This window comes from Equus przewalskii, chromosome 19, assembly GCF_037783145.1.
Source record: "Equus przewalskii isolate Varuska chromosome 19, EquPr2, whole genome shotgun sequence".
Taxonomy (NCBI): Eukaryota; Metazoa; Chordata; class Mammalia; order Perissodactyla; family Equidae; genus Equus; species Equus przewalskii.
Window position 1 is genome coordinate 25903732 of NC_091849.1, and position 13823 is coordinate 25917554.

Consider the following 13823-nt stretch of genomic DNA (forward strand, 5'->3'; position numbering starts at 1 on the left):
CAGGCATAAAGAAATAACACCAAGGCCTGGAGTAGATCTAGTATATGATTTTCATTTGTTTTGAGGAGCTGGAAATAGTTATGTGTGAATTCTAGTAGAAAAAATGATGCTGGATATAAATTCCATGTTGAAATAATAAAGGCAAAAGAGTTTTGACTTTATGGTTATAACAGTAAGCAGTCATTCAACACTAATAAGAAGTGAGCCACATAACTAGATTAGGAATTGAAGAAACACTCTGGAGTGTGTACTATGAAAAAAAAAGTGACAGGGGAAATCTTGTAGGTATTAAGATAAGCGTTAATAACAGTACTGTTAATAATATAGCTAGATGATTTGAACTAAGATGGGGCAGGTAAGCAAGAAAATTAGATACGTGAATAGTTCATTCACTGAGAGAGACAATCTTCCGTCTTAATAAACATAAAATGATTGATATTATAGAGATATAATCTCTAATCACAACAAAATTAAATTAGAACTCAATAACAAATAGGTATCTGGAAAGTTCCCAAATATTTAGAATTAAATAACATACTTCTAAATAATCCATTGGTCGAAGGAGAAATGACAAGGCAAATTAGAAAATATTTGCAACTTTATGTTAGTAAAAATACAACTTAGGGAAATTTTTGTAATGCAGATAAAGCAATGATAAAAGAAAATTTATAGCAGAAAATTCTCATATTAGAAAAGAAAAAAGTCTAAAATCAATGATAAAAGATTTTATCTTAAAAAGCTAAATAAAGAAGAGTAAATTAAATCCAAAGAAGGGAAATAATAAAAAGAAGAAATCGATGAAAGAGGAAACAGACAGGCAATAAAGAAAATCAGTAAAACAAAAGCTGGTTCTCTGAAAATATCCATAAAATTAATAAACTAGATATGCTGGTCAAAAACAAAGAGAGAGAGAGAGAGAAAGAAGATAAAATTTATCAATAACAAGAGAGGACATCACTAAAGACAAAATAGAAAAATTCTTTTAAAACACAACTTACTTAAACATGCACAAGAAGAAATAGAAATATTGAAAAGCCTATTAAAGACATTGGACTTATAATTTAAAAACTTTCCACAAAGCCACTGATGTTATATTTCATTAAATATTCTTGGCATATTTTCATTCACTGGTATATTTAATTAAATATTTTTGATAAAAAGGAATATCCGTCAATCAAATCTTAACATTTGTCAGATAAAAGAGGAGGAAATACTTCCCATCTTGTTTTATAAGTCCAACATAACCCTGATGTCAAAAGCAGAGAAAATCATTACAAGGAAAGAAAACTATAGGCTAACACTCCTCATGAACGTAGAGGCAAATATTGTTTTAAAATATTAACAAATTGAATCCAGCAATATATAAAATGGATGATACACCATGAATTAGGAAAATTTGTCTCAGGAATGAAAGGTTAATTCAGCATTGAAAAGTCAATCAAATGTAACATATCACATTAACAAGACAAATATATATATAATGATCTCATTAGACACGAAAAAATATTTGACTAAATTCACTATATATGATTTTTTAAAAATCTCAGTGAGCTTGGAATAGTAGGAAACTTCTTCAAATGAATAAAAGATATTTAAGAAACTTACAATTAGGGGCTGGCCTGGTGGTGCAGCGGTTAAGTGCCCACTTTCTGCTTCCTCAGCTCAGGGTTTGCTGGTTCCAATCCCGGGTGTGGACAAGGCACCGCTTGTCAAGCCATGCTGTGGTAGGCATCCCACATATAAAGTACAGGAAGATGGGCACAGATGTTAGCTCAGGGCCAGTCTTCCTCCACAAAAAGAGGAGGATTCGCAGCAGTTAGTTCAGGGCTAATCTTCCTCAAAAAAAAAAAAGAAAAAAGAAAAGAAACTTACGATTAACAACATACTTAATAGTAAAAGATTAAATGTTCCCTATAAGATAAGAGAAAAAATGCAAAAATATCTGTTCACACATCTTCTATTCTACATTTTGGTCCTGGCTAGTGCAAAAAAACAAAAAAAAAAGCAATGACTGACTGAATGAATAGCATATACATTTTAAAAGAATAAATAAAACCATATTTGTATGCAAACAACATAATCAGGTATATAGAAAATCCTAATAAATCTACAAAACAAGCATTACATCTAAAAGTAAGTCTAGCTAGGTCATGGGTTACAACAATAATACACACAAATCAATTGTATTTCCATATACAAGCAACAAAGAATTGGAACATTGTTACCATTTTCAATTAAAATAAATGACATACTTAGAAATAAATTTACCAATGTGCAAAAGGCCTGTACACAAAAATCTACAAAAGGTTGCTGAGAAAAACTAAAGAAAATCTAAATAATTGGTGTTGTATACCATATTCAAAGATTGAAAAATTCAACATCATTAAGACATCAGTTCTTTTTCTGAGTTGATCTATAGTCTGAATGAAATCCTAATCAATATCCTAGCAGGAGTTGTTGTAGAAATTGACAAGCTGATTCTAACGGACCTAGAATAACCAAAATAATTAGGAAAAGTAAAGCAAAGTTAGAGGGCTTACACCGCATGATTTTAAGACTTTATATTACAAAACTACAGAAACCAAAATAATGTGGTATTGCCATAAGGATACTTACATAGATTAATAGAATAAAATAGAGAGTTCAGAAATAGACCAACACATCTGGTCAATTGATTTATGACAAAGGTACAAATGTAATTTAATGGGGGAAAAGGAAAGTCTTTTCAAAAACGATTCTGGAAATTGAATATACATATGGCAATAAATGAATCTCCATCCTTATCTCACATTCTCTACAAAAATTAAATCAAAATGTTCCATATTGATAAAGGTTAACACTAAAACTATCCAATTTGCATATGTAAACAAGAAAAAATCTGCATATATAGTGGATGTAGAAAAAGTTTTCTTAGGAGGGACCCAAAAAGCATGAGACATTTAAAAAGAAGATAAATTGGATTTCACAAAATTTTTAAATGTTTGCTTTCTGAAACACATTAAGAAAATACAAAGACAAGACAAAGACTTGAAGAAAATATTTAACATATTTTTATAAGCAAATTTATTATATATACACATATAACAAAAGATTTGCATTGAAAATATAAAACATATTCTTACAACTCAGTGATACAAGGACAAACATCCAGTAAGGCTAAGGGCAAAAAACTCAAGCATGCATTTCACAAAATAAGATGCATGCGTGGCCAACAGGCACATTAAATGATGTTCAGCAACACTGATCACCAGGGAAATGCAAAGTAAATCCAAATCCAAATTAAAATCCCGACACTTAAACTAAGATAACTCACAATATCACGTGTAGGCAGGATGTGGAGAAATTGGAACTCTCACACATTGATGGTGGTGGTGGAAATTTGATCATCCAGTTTGGAAAAATATTTGGTAGTTTACTGTAAAGTTAAACATAAGGTTAATATATGATCTAGCAGTTCTCCTCCTACATATTTACTCAAGTGAAATAAAATCATATGCTCACAAAGTCTTTCTATGTGAATTTTCATAGCAGCTTTATCCATACCAGTCAAATGTGTATCATCAGGTAAGTACATAATAACTTTTCTGGCATACTTATGCAATGGAATAGTCTGCAATAAAAGAATAAACAACTGATACATGTAACAACATGGGTGAGTCTCGAAACCATGCAGAGTGAAAAAAAAACAGATACTAAATACTACAAACTATATGAAATTCAAGAACAGGCAAAACTCATCTGTATTGATAGAAATCAGCTCAGTGGTTGCGTGGAACTGTGGTGGAGGTGTGTGTGGGAGGTTAATTGCAAAAAGCCCTGAGGGAACTCTTTGAGATAATGGATGTTTTGGGTTGAATCATATTCCCCCCAAAAGATATGTTGAAATCCTAATCCTCCATTATCTCAAAATGTGATTTTATTTGGAAATAGAGTCTTTACACAAGTAATCAAGTTAAAATGAAGTCATTAAGATGAGCCCTAATACAATATGACTAGTGTCTTTATTAAAAGGGGAAATTTGGACACAGAGAGAGACAGGGCCAAGAGGGAAGACAATGTGGGGGAAGACGGCCACGTGAGTGAGTGACACATCTACAAGTGAAGTAACTCTGAAGATTGCTGGCAAACACCAGAAGCTAGAAGAGGCAAGGAGAGATTCTTACCAACAGCCATTAGAGAGAGCATGGCCTTACCAAAACCTTGATTTCAGACTTCTAGCCTCCAGAACTAAGACCACAAATTTCTGTTGTTTTAAGCCAACCGGTTTTTGGTATTTTGTTATAGCAGCCCTAGGAAATGAATACAATGCAACCGTTCTATATGTTAATTGTGGCAGTGGTTACATGTGTGTATACATTTGTCAAAACGCACTAACTCACTTAAAATGTATGCATTTTATTGTATATAAATTATGCTTCAATAAAGTTGACAGTTTAAACAACAGGCATCACAATACCAAACACTGGAAAAATAAATTAGCATAGATGAGTTCCTCAGTCTAGTTATTTCTAAAGAAAAAAAACCAGAATTGCTAAATTCAATGATGTAAGATTCAATAGATAAGCACTGCACTGCAGACTCAAGGAGGAAGTAGATAACACGTCTCAGCTCCCCTAACAGAGAAACAATTAATAGCACAGATACTGGATAAAAGATGAGTTACTTGAAGGAACAATAAATGGAAACATACTTGGTTTTATTTCCAGATTTGTGGGATGGTGTGGAGAAGGTGTTATTAAAACATGATGCACTCAATAGAGCATTGAGTAACTATGCTAATTAGTGATCATATTCCTTTCTCTTTCATCTAATCAGGAGAATAAAATTGAAACAGAGCTAGAGCTTTCCTAGCGCCATCTTTTCTAGTCTCCCTTTTCCCCAGCAAGGGGATCATCTATGTGTTCCAGGTCTGAGGCTGATTCTCAGAAATTCCAGTTCTGGCTCCGCCCTGGTAGTGAAGTTCCCGGAGAGTTTGAGCAACCTGGAAACTGGTGGAATCTGGAATGAGATTTGTGTCAAGGTTCTAAAAATAGGCCAAAAGTTAAGGCTGTAAAGGGGAATTAGCTCAAGTGGTAGAGCACCTGCTTAGCATGTGAGAGGTAGCGGGATTGACGCCTGCATTCTCCAGTCTTGTCCCTTCTGTCTCCCAATTCCTGGGATATCAATGGTATTCAGGAGATAAATTCGCTAGATTTACCTCTCTTTGCCTCTGTGCCACCTGTTCCATGCCTCCATGCTATGTCCAAAAAGAAAAGAAATGAAATATTACATACCAAAACAAAAAAAGGAACAGATTAGTCAAAAACGTCTTTTACAAACACAGGTCTTGGGGCCTCAACTTGAAGTTAATAAAAATATTTTTTTGTGGGAAAATCAAACTTTCCTTTTTGGGGTACTAAGAATGAGGAACAGTCTGGGAATTGTGTCAGGAGGCAGAAGCATGAGAGTCTGGATGTGCCAACTTTTTAATTTTATTCACATTGCCAACCCATGGTCAGGTAGCGGATATAAATTTTCCTTCTATCAGATTCTCTGAGAGTTTGCAGGTATGAAGAAGAAAAACAAAGCAGAGATGAGAGATTTGGAAGGATGGTGGGGGAAGATTTGGGCTAGCATGTTAACTTCACTGTCAGATATGCCCTCACTAAGGAGGTGACAGTCATTCCTTCTATTCATCTCCCTGCATTTTCTAACAAAAATGTGCTCAAAATAAATAGGGAATCAGATCTTTCTCTAACTACCCAGAAGAACCACATTAAAAAATGTGTTTTTGAAATTGCAATATTATCCCCTTTTCAGAGAAACTGTATGAGGTTCTCTATTAACCACAGGTCATATGGCTTTTAGATCAGTTGCCCAGAGCAGAGCTTAAAATGCTGAAGGGGGCATTTGATCTTTGTATGCACTGGGTTCTAAGAGATCCTATAGGTCCCGGGCTACTGTCAGAATTTGCCTGTCTTTTCATCTGTCTTTCTTCTCCATTGCCCAAATCTCTCTCTCTGGCACTACTTGATTCCTCTCAGCATCGCCTTATATTGATCATAATAGAAAAACATTGATAGAAACACACTGGTTAAATCTGTTTTTCTATATCATTTCCTTATTTGGAAATTAACACAATAAATGTTATAAATAATAAAGCATTTTGTTGAATTTGTGTCCCATATGAGAATTCCAGTTCTTCGGGTGTGCATTCCTCATAAACTGGGACCATGAAGGAGGATCCCGAAGCTGCCCCAAACCACCTGTAGTTCCATAAAAGCCATTGGATAATGCCTGTACCCACCAGTCTCTCTGCAGATAACACCCTCTTGAACTCCCCCAACCACATTTCCTTCTCACACAAAGGAATTCCTGTGGATTTGTCAGGGCCTGGCTCAAGCTTCTCATTTTCTGTTCAGTCTTTACCACTCTGGAACTACTCTCTACTTTGAGCTTCCAATTACCTATATAGCATTTCTCCATTCAGCAAATGTTAATTAAGCAAAATCCCTACTTGATATTAGTTATATTCAGAGGAAATAACTGTATTCCTATCTTAAAGAATAATCATGCTTGAGTGGAAAACAGACCTAGTAACCACTACAACTCTGAGATAACTGAGCTAAAATAGCCTTCACTGAAATCACAAGGTAAAGCCCTCTTCTGTTGGCCTGGGGAATTAAAGGTCTAGACAGGCATAAGAAAGGCCAGGGTGAGTGTGGTTGCCCAATGGACCAAGAGAAATGGGGTGTGGGGATGGAGGCAGAAGACTTCAAAGAACAATGTATAACCTCCATCTGTTTTCCCTTTTGGCAATGAGATTCTAGAGGTCGGTGGCAAGAAATTTTCGTAAGTTTTTTCATATCAAAAATGAAGACTGTAAGCTATCTCTAGGCGTGTTACCTGCGTTAACACGTGCACAGCATCTAGAACAGAGCCTAGACCACAGTAATTGCTCAGTAAATATTAACTGCTGTTGTCAGTTTCTGGATAGGTCAGTGGCCTCATCTACTGTGCCTGGTGCTCAGTAAATGCTTCAGGAATGAATTTACACATTAAGAATAAAATTCTCAAGCTTTTTCTTCCTCCACAACACTGGCTCTCCTCCAAGGTTCTTCATCATTCTCTGAGCCCTATGGGAGAAAAGCGCTGTGTGTAGCCTTAGGAACTGTGCATTCACTGGAAAATCCAAGAAATCTCCACTACAGGCAAGCATATCTGGGGATCACATTGAGGCTTAGATCAAAGATGAGATGAAGGTCAAGATCTCTAAATGGGAGACTTGGATCAGAGCTAAAGCCTTGTGGTAGACAAAATACTAAGGCCAAAATGCGTTGATTCTTTATTCACAATTGGAGGGGAATGTGGAAGAGTGCCTATTTCACTTAGAAAGGAGAAGAGGGGGAAAAACTTGGCCATTCTTTCAGGCTAAAGGTAAACTGCTACTTTAGACTCAATATCCCAATGGATATTCAGTACTGGGAATTGACTGACACCAGCATTTGCCTTCTCTACCTTTCCTTAAAACTATTATTCAGTCCAACTAAGGCAGAGCTGTGTTTTCACTTAGACCCAATGGCTTCAAAATTCTCTCCCCTCCTCTCCTGTTATCTTCATACTGGGCCTCAAGTTTGCACCTTTGGGAAGTTGAGAAGAATTAGGTCTTAGGTTTTCCAGGGCTTTTCTAGGAGGTGAGAACATGTCTGGCCCAAGGATGTGGCACGGATGGCCTGAAACCTGAGGCCCTGGCTGGCAGAGGGTAGCACACTGCTTCTCTTGGGTAACAATGCCTACGATGAGCAGGTGATGATCACAACTCTGGAGCAAGTTAGAATAGCTGTGCCAGCAACCCAGGAAGTTGCAGATGGGGCTTCCACATCTGCAACGTGCATTCGTTACTTCTGGGAGATCAAGAAAGTGAAATTGGGAAGCAGGAGTGAGGCATTTCCCCATGACCTTCTTCAGAAATCCCCATTTCTCATACTCTAAGTTCACGGAGTTTGAGCGATTTTCAAGTAGTATTGATTGTATTCTCTAAAAGTTGGGAATTGACAAAGCATGGGTACTTGGAAAACAATATTTCATATTTTCCTATAAATATAAAAAGAACTTTGGAAGCTGCCCTCTTAGCACAGTTGGCAGTGCATCAGTCTCATAATCTGAAGGTCCTGAGTTCAAGCCTCAGAGAGGGCAGAAGTTTTTTTCTGTGTTTTCACAGTGGCCTGGCATAATGTTATCTTGGTAAAAAGAAAGCATAGCTCAAATTACTAAAAAAAGGAACACAAAGTAAAATTATCAAAAGTGCCAGATAAAGATTTGAAGACTCATCCAATATTTGCTGAGGATGGAGAAATCAGCTTTGTACCTTGTTGGGCTGCCTCCTACTTTCAGCAAAATGAGTGGTGAAGAAATTTACATTAGTCAGAAACTACCAGCTATACTATATTTTCGCTCTTCCTCTCCATCAGAGGGAAGAATCAGGAGAAATTTCTCTTCCAACTTTGTTCTCTGAAGGTTGTCAACCACAGTTAGGGGGTGGAGGAAGTATAAAATCATTGGTTCTTTTAATCATGCAACAAATATTTCTTGGGCACATATCTTATTATTGGACTATTCCAGGTAAAGTAATTCAAGAGTGATTAAAATGCAAAAATTCCTTCCTGCCTGGAGCTACATCCCAGTTGAAAAGAGTGGGAGAAACAGACAAGAAGCTAATAAGAAAAATGCATAATATGCTAGGTGGTAATGCCTACTGTCAGGTAATCATTAAATAGTGAAAGGGATCTGGAATGTGGAGGTGGCATGTTCAGCTTTCAAGAGAAGAGTCAGGAAAGTTGTCACCTTGAAGATACCTAGTAGTCTCTCCTTCCTGCTCACTCGATGAGGTCCTTATGCCCAAAGAAAAAAAAAAATTTCTAACACTGTCACTAGAGAAATTTTCACCTATCAAGGCAACTGGAGGTTTTGAAAGCTTTTTGCACGTAAGGCAGGTATGCTTAGTTGAATGAATAGTGGTACCTTATAAATCCTTCACATGTTTCTTCATATGGAAAATGAAAACTAAGGGATTCTGCATGTGGAGCTGAGCCTGTGCAATAGGAACTGAGTAGCAAGTGTTAGCTACTGTTCTAGTTGCCTTTTCCCTGTGGAATGGCCCCTTCCACTGAGCTTCTGTCATAGATGTTCATCAGAAGCATGAAGAGTGGATTTACAGATTGAGGTTATAATCCACCAGAGTTCTCTTCTAGGAAAAAGTAGCCTTTCCTCTATGATTTTACATCGTACCTGGGTAAGAAAAGAACTCAAAACAAGCTTGAAAACTTGAATGTTCTCTGGGAAAAGCAGGAACCCCTGCTGTGGAAGAGCATAATCTGAGCATACAGCAGAGTCTCAGTACACAGGTGAGTGCTCAGAAGATCAAAAGGGTTAAGCAGTGAATCTGACCAGAATGTCCACGGTAGAGAGAAATAACTTGGTTTCATATCCATGATTTGAAACACATTTGCACCAGAGTTGCCTGTTGAACTCAAAAAAGAAAGGAAGGAAAGAAAGTTGTCATGTCTTTCAAGGTGGAGAAAAGTCTTTTCCCATTATTTCTGATTCAAAACCTCAAAATTTCTGACAGAATGAGAAGGGATTCTGATCCCTAGAGCATCAGTGTTTTTGTTGTTGATATTTCCTGATCATTCCTTAATTTTTTTAAAATGAAATGCTGAGTAAAACCCCTGGTATCCAGTTTCCAATGTTCTCTGAAAAATTCTTTCTCCTGCTAACCCTACCTTATTCTTCTCCTAGGGGCCTAGTGACTTCCTATGCCAATGCCACCTTTCTCCTGAAAGATAGGAGGAGGTACCAAGCCTTACCAAGTGACCTAGGCCACATTGGGAGGGAATAATGGTAAAGATGTGAGGCCCAAAGAGACTGCCCCACCTCCTCCTCCTAGTGGCCATATTTCCAAAGTCAAGTACCAATTGCAACCTTATTTTTATGGTGAGATACATGACCTGTGTAACAGTCCCAAAATTCCAACTGGGAACCCAACTCAGCTGGGACCTTCACTTACCTTCTGGCAATTCAAGATGGAGAAATTGTTTCAGACCTGGATCCTTCTCATGGTCACATACTATAGGTCTCCTTCTCCCCACACTTGCTGACAGAAACAATAGTTTTTCACTGTGCTTTTGTTGAGTTCCTGTTTAAGATGCTCTGCCCTCAGTGAGATCCTCTTCAGTGACAGTGAAGTAACCCTGTGGTACAGGGTTAGACTCATGCAATTGGTTTGGACACATGTCTAGAATGACCACAGGTCAAAAAGTGGGTTAAGCATGGGAATTAGGTCAAATGTTACACTACCTTCTTTGCCCTCAGAGCTAGTGGAAAAGACCCGGTTTCTCAAGTTTTGCTTCTTCATTTCTTTTTTGAGAGGCACCTGCTATCATCAGGTCTTCTCTCCAAAACTCAACTCTAGGAAACACTAGACCTCTTTAAAAAATAGCAATTTTTACATTTCTGATCCTTTTCTTATTTCATACACAAGTCAGCTCAGGCTCACTCTTTGACAAATACTCCACAGTCAATGGGCTATAGACAAGGAAAACAAGGCCTGAAAAATGCTGTGGAGACAGTAAGCATCATCTCTGCTGGGCTGTGTTGGGCATTTTCATCTCAAGATTCACAGTTTTCGGCTGGTGGGAAAGTGGGCCACCCACCACTATTTTCTGAACAGAGACACTCTGGTGAAAAAAAGGCCTCTTTGTAATTGAGATTCCTGGAGTCATTTAGCCTGGTAATAAACAAGGAAAGCTGAAGACAAACACCTAGAAAGATAAGATGTACAAGACAATTTGTAGGTCTGACAACTCAGGGATGCATGAGTCTGGAAGTAGATCATAAAGTCCCAGACGGTCAGAAAAAAGAATATTGAGAAACCAGGGGAATTCTTAGAGAAAACTCATGAAAGAAGAATAAAAGTAAGATATTTATGAAGTCCTTCCTTAAGGACATTCCTTATCTATGTGCTGGGACCCACCCATCACGTATCTGTAATGACAGCGCAGATCAAAACCTTCAGAGGTGCCTGCACAATTATGAAACAACTAGGTGGTGTCTAATTTCCACAGATAGAACCCGAGGAAAATTCTCTCTTTGCAAAGGCAGCTGAAATCTGATTAAAATATGGAAAATATCCCAGCAAGCAATGTTAGAAATGTATTTGATTCCCATTAGTGATCAGAACATGATGAAGCCCAAAAACATGAAGGGAAGAGAAAGAGTCGTGATTCTGCCATGCAGAGCTATGAAACAGTCCTTGCATTTTCCTCTTCACTGAAGAATTCCCTGAGCTAAAGCTCTTTCAGACATCAGTCCTATGGATGATGCTCTTGGAGACCCTGTGTATGGGTGTTCCTTCAGAAAATCAACATTTCGTTAGGCCAGTGGTTCATGATCTTGAAATGAGATGAGAAATTTCTTATATTTTCGCTCTGCTTTGGGTATCTGGTAACTGGGCTCCGTGTGGGCTAGTTTTCCAGCTGTCTTGAGAGACCCTTTCTTTGGCTGCCAACTACTGACTAATAACTCTTCTAATCTTGACTCACACTTAGTAAAGTGTCTACTTCTTTTCACTTAGTCCCCAAATCAAATGTCACTTTGGTACAGAGACTACTTCCTTAGTGAAAGCCATAAACTCAGTATCTACCACATCAACTTATTTTATCTTCCTCATAATCACTATTTGTTTTAGAAAGTGTCTTATGAAGTTTCTCTTTCCAAGTTTTCTCTCTCTGCGCTAGAAGATAAGCTTCATGAGGCTCATATCACTGTTTTGACCTTACTGTATCCTCAGTGCGTAGAGTAAGGCCATAGATATGATTTCTACCTTGAAATGCAGGTAATAGATAAGGATAGGGAATAGATAATCAAATACAAATTAATAATTCAATAAACTGACCTATCACACTTGCAAAATGTTAAATTCTGCATCTGCCAATTAATTTTTCTCTTTCTTTGCACCTTAACCAGTGTTTTGAATTTTACTGATGAATGGCAATTTATTTATAATACATAATTTTTATTTTTCCCAAACAGAATTTTCTATTTATAATTAGGGAACAACAAAAAAAGGTATAACGACCACAGATGTTTTGGAATCCCCTTGTAAGCCAGTCACAGCTGATAGTCATTTGAATGTTGGATAAAAACTAGAAAATAATTCAAAGCCTGGTTCCTTTTGCATATATTTTCTTTTAACCATTTTCTCCACATGTATCCTTAATTTCCAGTTTCTTTCTGTTCTGAAACAGTGAAGCCCTAACATGGGACCCTCTACTTTTTCCTTCTTCAAGAGAGTATCAGAATGCAGAGGCTTAGAGGATTTGACTAATGAGGCTTGTGAGCATTCTTAGGCTAGGTAAACCAAAATTCTTTAACATTCTGAGACTTGGAAGTTGGAGGAAGGAAGAGTAGACAGTAATCACATCCAGAATGGTGATAGTGCAGACAGTGCATTAACTCTTTCTGGATAAAGTATCTTTGAGAACATTACATTCTTTGTGGACCAGTGACAAAATGTTGACATATCTGATGCTGGGCTGTAGGATTCCAACTTTGCCTCCTTCATTTTCTTTTAGTGGTAGAAGGGAGATGGTGTGCTGTTTCATTTCTTATTTACATGTTACCAAAATGACCCCCAGAAATAGACTTCTGAAGGTTAGCTTGCTCTCCGAAGCTCAGACTGTGCTACTGCTTCCCCTTGAAGGTTGGATGAAAGGAGGCATCTACAGGCTGCAGAAAGCACCATAGTGGTTCCTGGGAGATTCTCTCTTTCCATTTGTCATCTCACTGAGCTTGTGTGAGAATGATGACAATAATTGGGACTTGGAATACAGCCTAAGAAATATTGAAAGCAATGACAAAAGAATCCAGATACAAATACTGTATTTGGATCCTTGAACAAAGCCATTTTGCCTGGACAATCATATCTTATTTTCAATGAATATATTTTATTCTTTCACCTTTCTTTTTATGTTTCAAGAAGCCTGCTACAACAAACTAAATGAGAAAACAAATCAGCATGTGGCAAAAGACCTGCACTAGATTCTCTCATCAGATCTTGTGAACAGTTTCCTGAGAAGCAAATACTTCACATACAAGGATTCTTTCAGCACTATGCACTAGAAAAGTGTCATTGGGATTCTGATTGGGATTGCACTGAATCTGTAGATTGCTTTAAGTAATATGGACATTTTAGCTATGTTAATTCTTCCAATCCATGAACATGGAATATCTTTCCATTTCTTTATATCTTCTTCAATTTCTTTCAATAATGTCTCACAGTTTTTAGTGTACAGGTCTTTCACCTCCATTAAATTTATTCCTAAGTATTTTATTCTTTTTGTTACAAGTGTAAATGGGATTGTATTCTTGGTATCTTTTTTTGCTATTTCATTGTTAGTGTATAGAAGTGCAACTGATTTTTGTATGTTTATTTTGTTCCCTGTAACTTTACTGTACTCGTTAATTATTTCTAATAGTTTTTCGCAGATTCTTTAAAATTTCTATATACAGAATCATGTCATTCATAAATAGTGACAGTTTTACATCTTCCTTTCCAATTTGAATTCCTTTATTTCTTTTTCTTGTCCAATTGCTTTAGCTAATACTTCCAATGCTATGTTGAATAAGAGTGATGATAGTGATCATCTTTGTCTTGTTCTTGTCTTAGAGGAATAGCTTTAATTTTTTCACTTTTGAGTATGATGTTGGCTATGGGTTTGTCATATACAGCCTTGAGTGTGCTGAGACAAGAAAGACTTTCCTTCTACACTTATTTTATGCAGAGT

At 36.9% G+C, this 13823-nt stretch overlaps 1 non-coding gene across 1 annotated transcript; it reads left to right on the top strand.

The window, feature by feature from the left end:
* Nucleotides 1-8102: 8102 nt before the first annotated feature.
* On the top strand, nucleotides 8103-8175 carry TRNAM-CAU (transfer RNA methionine (anticodon CAU)). The gene has a single exon. It is a non-coding gene; the product is annotated as a tRNA-Met (tRNA).
* Nucleotides 8176-13823: the final 5648 nt, after the last annotated feature.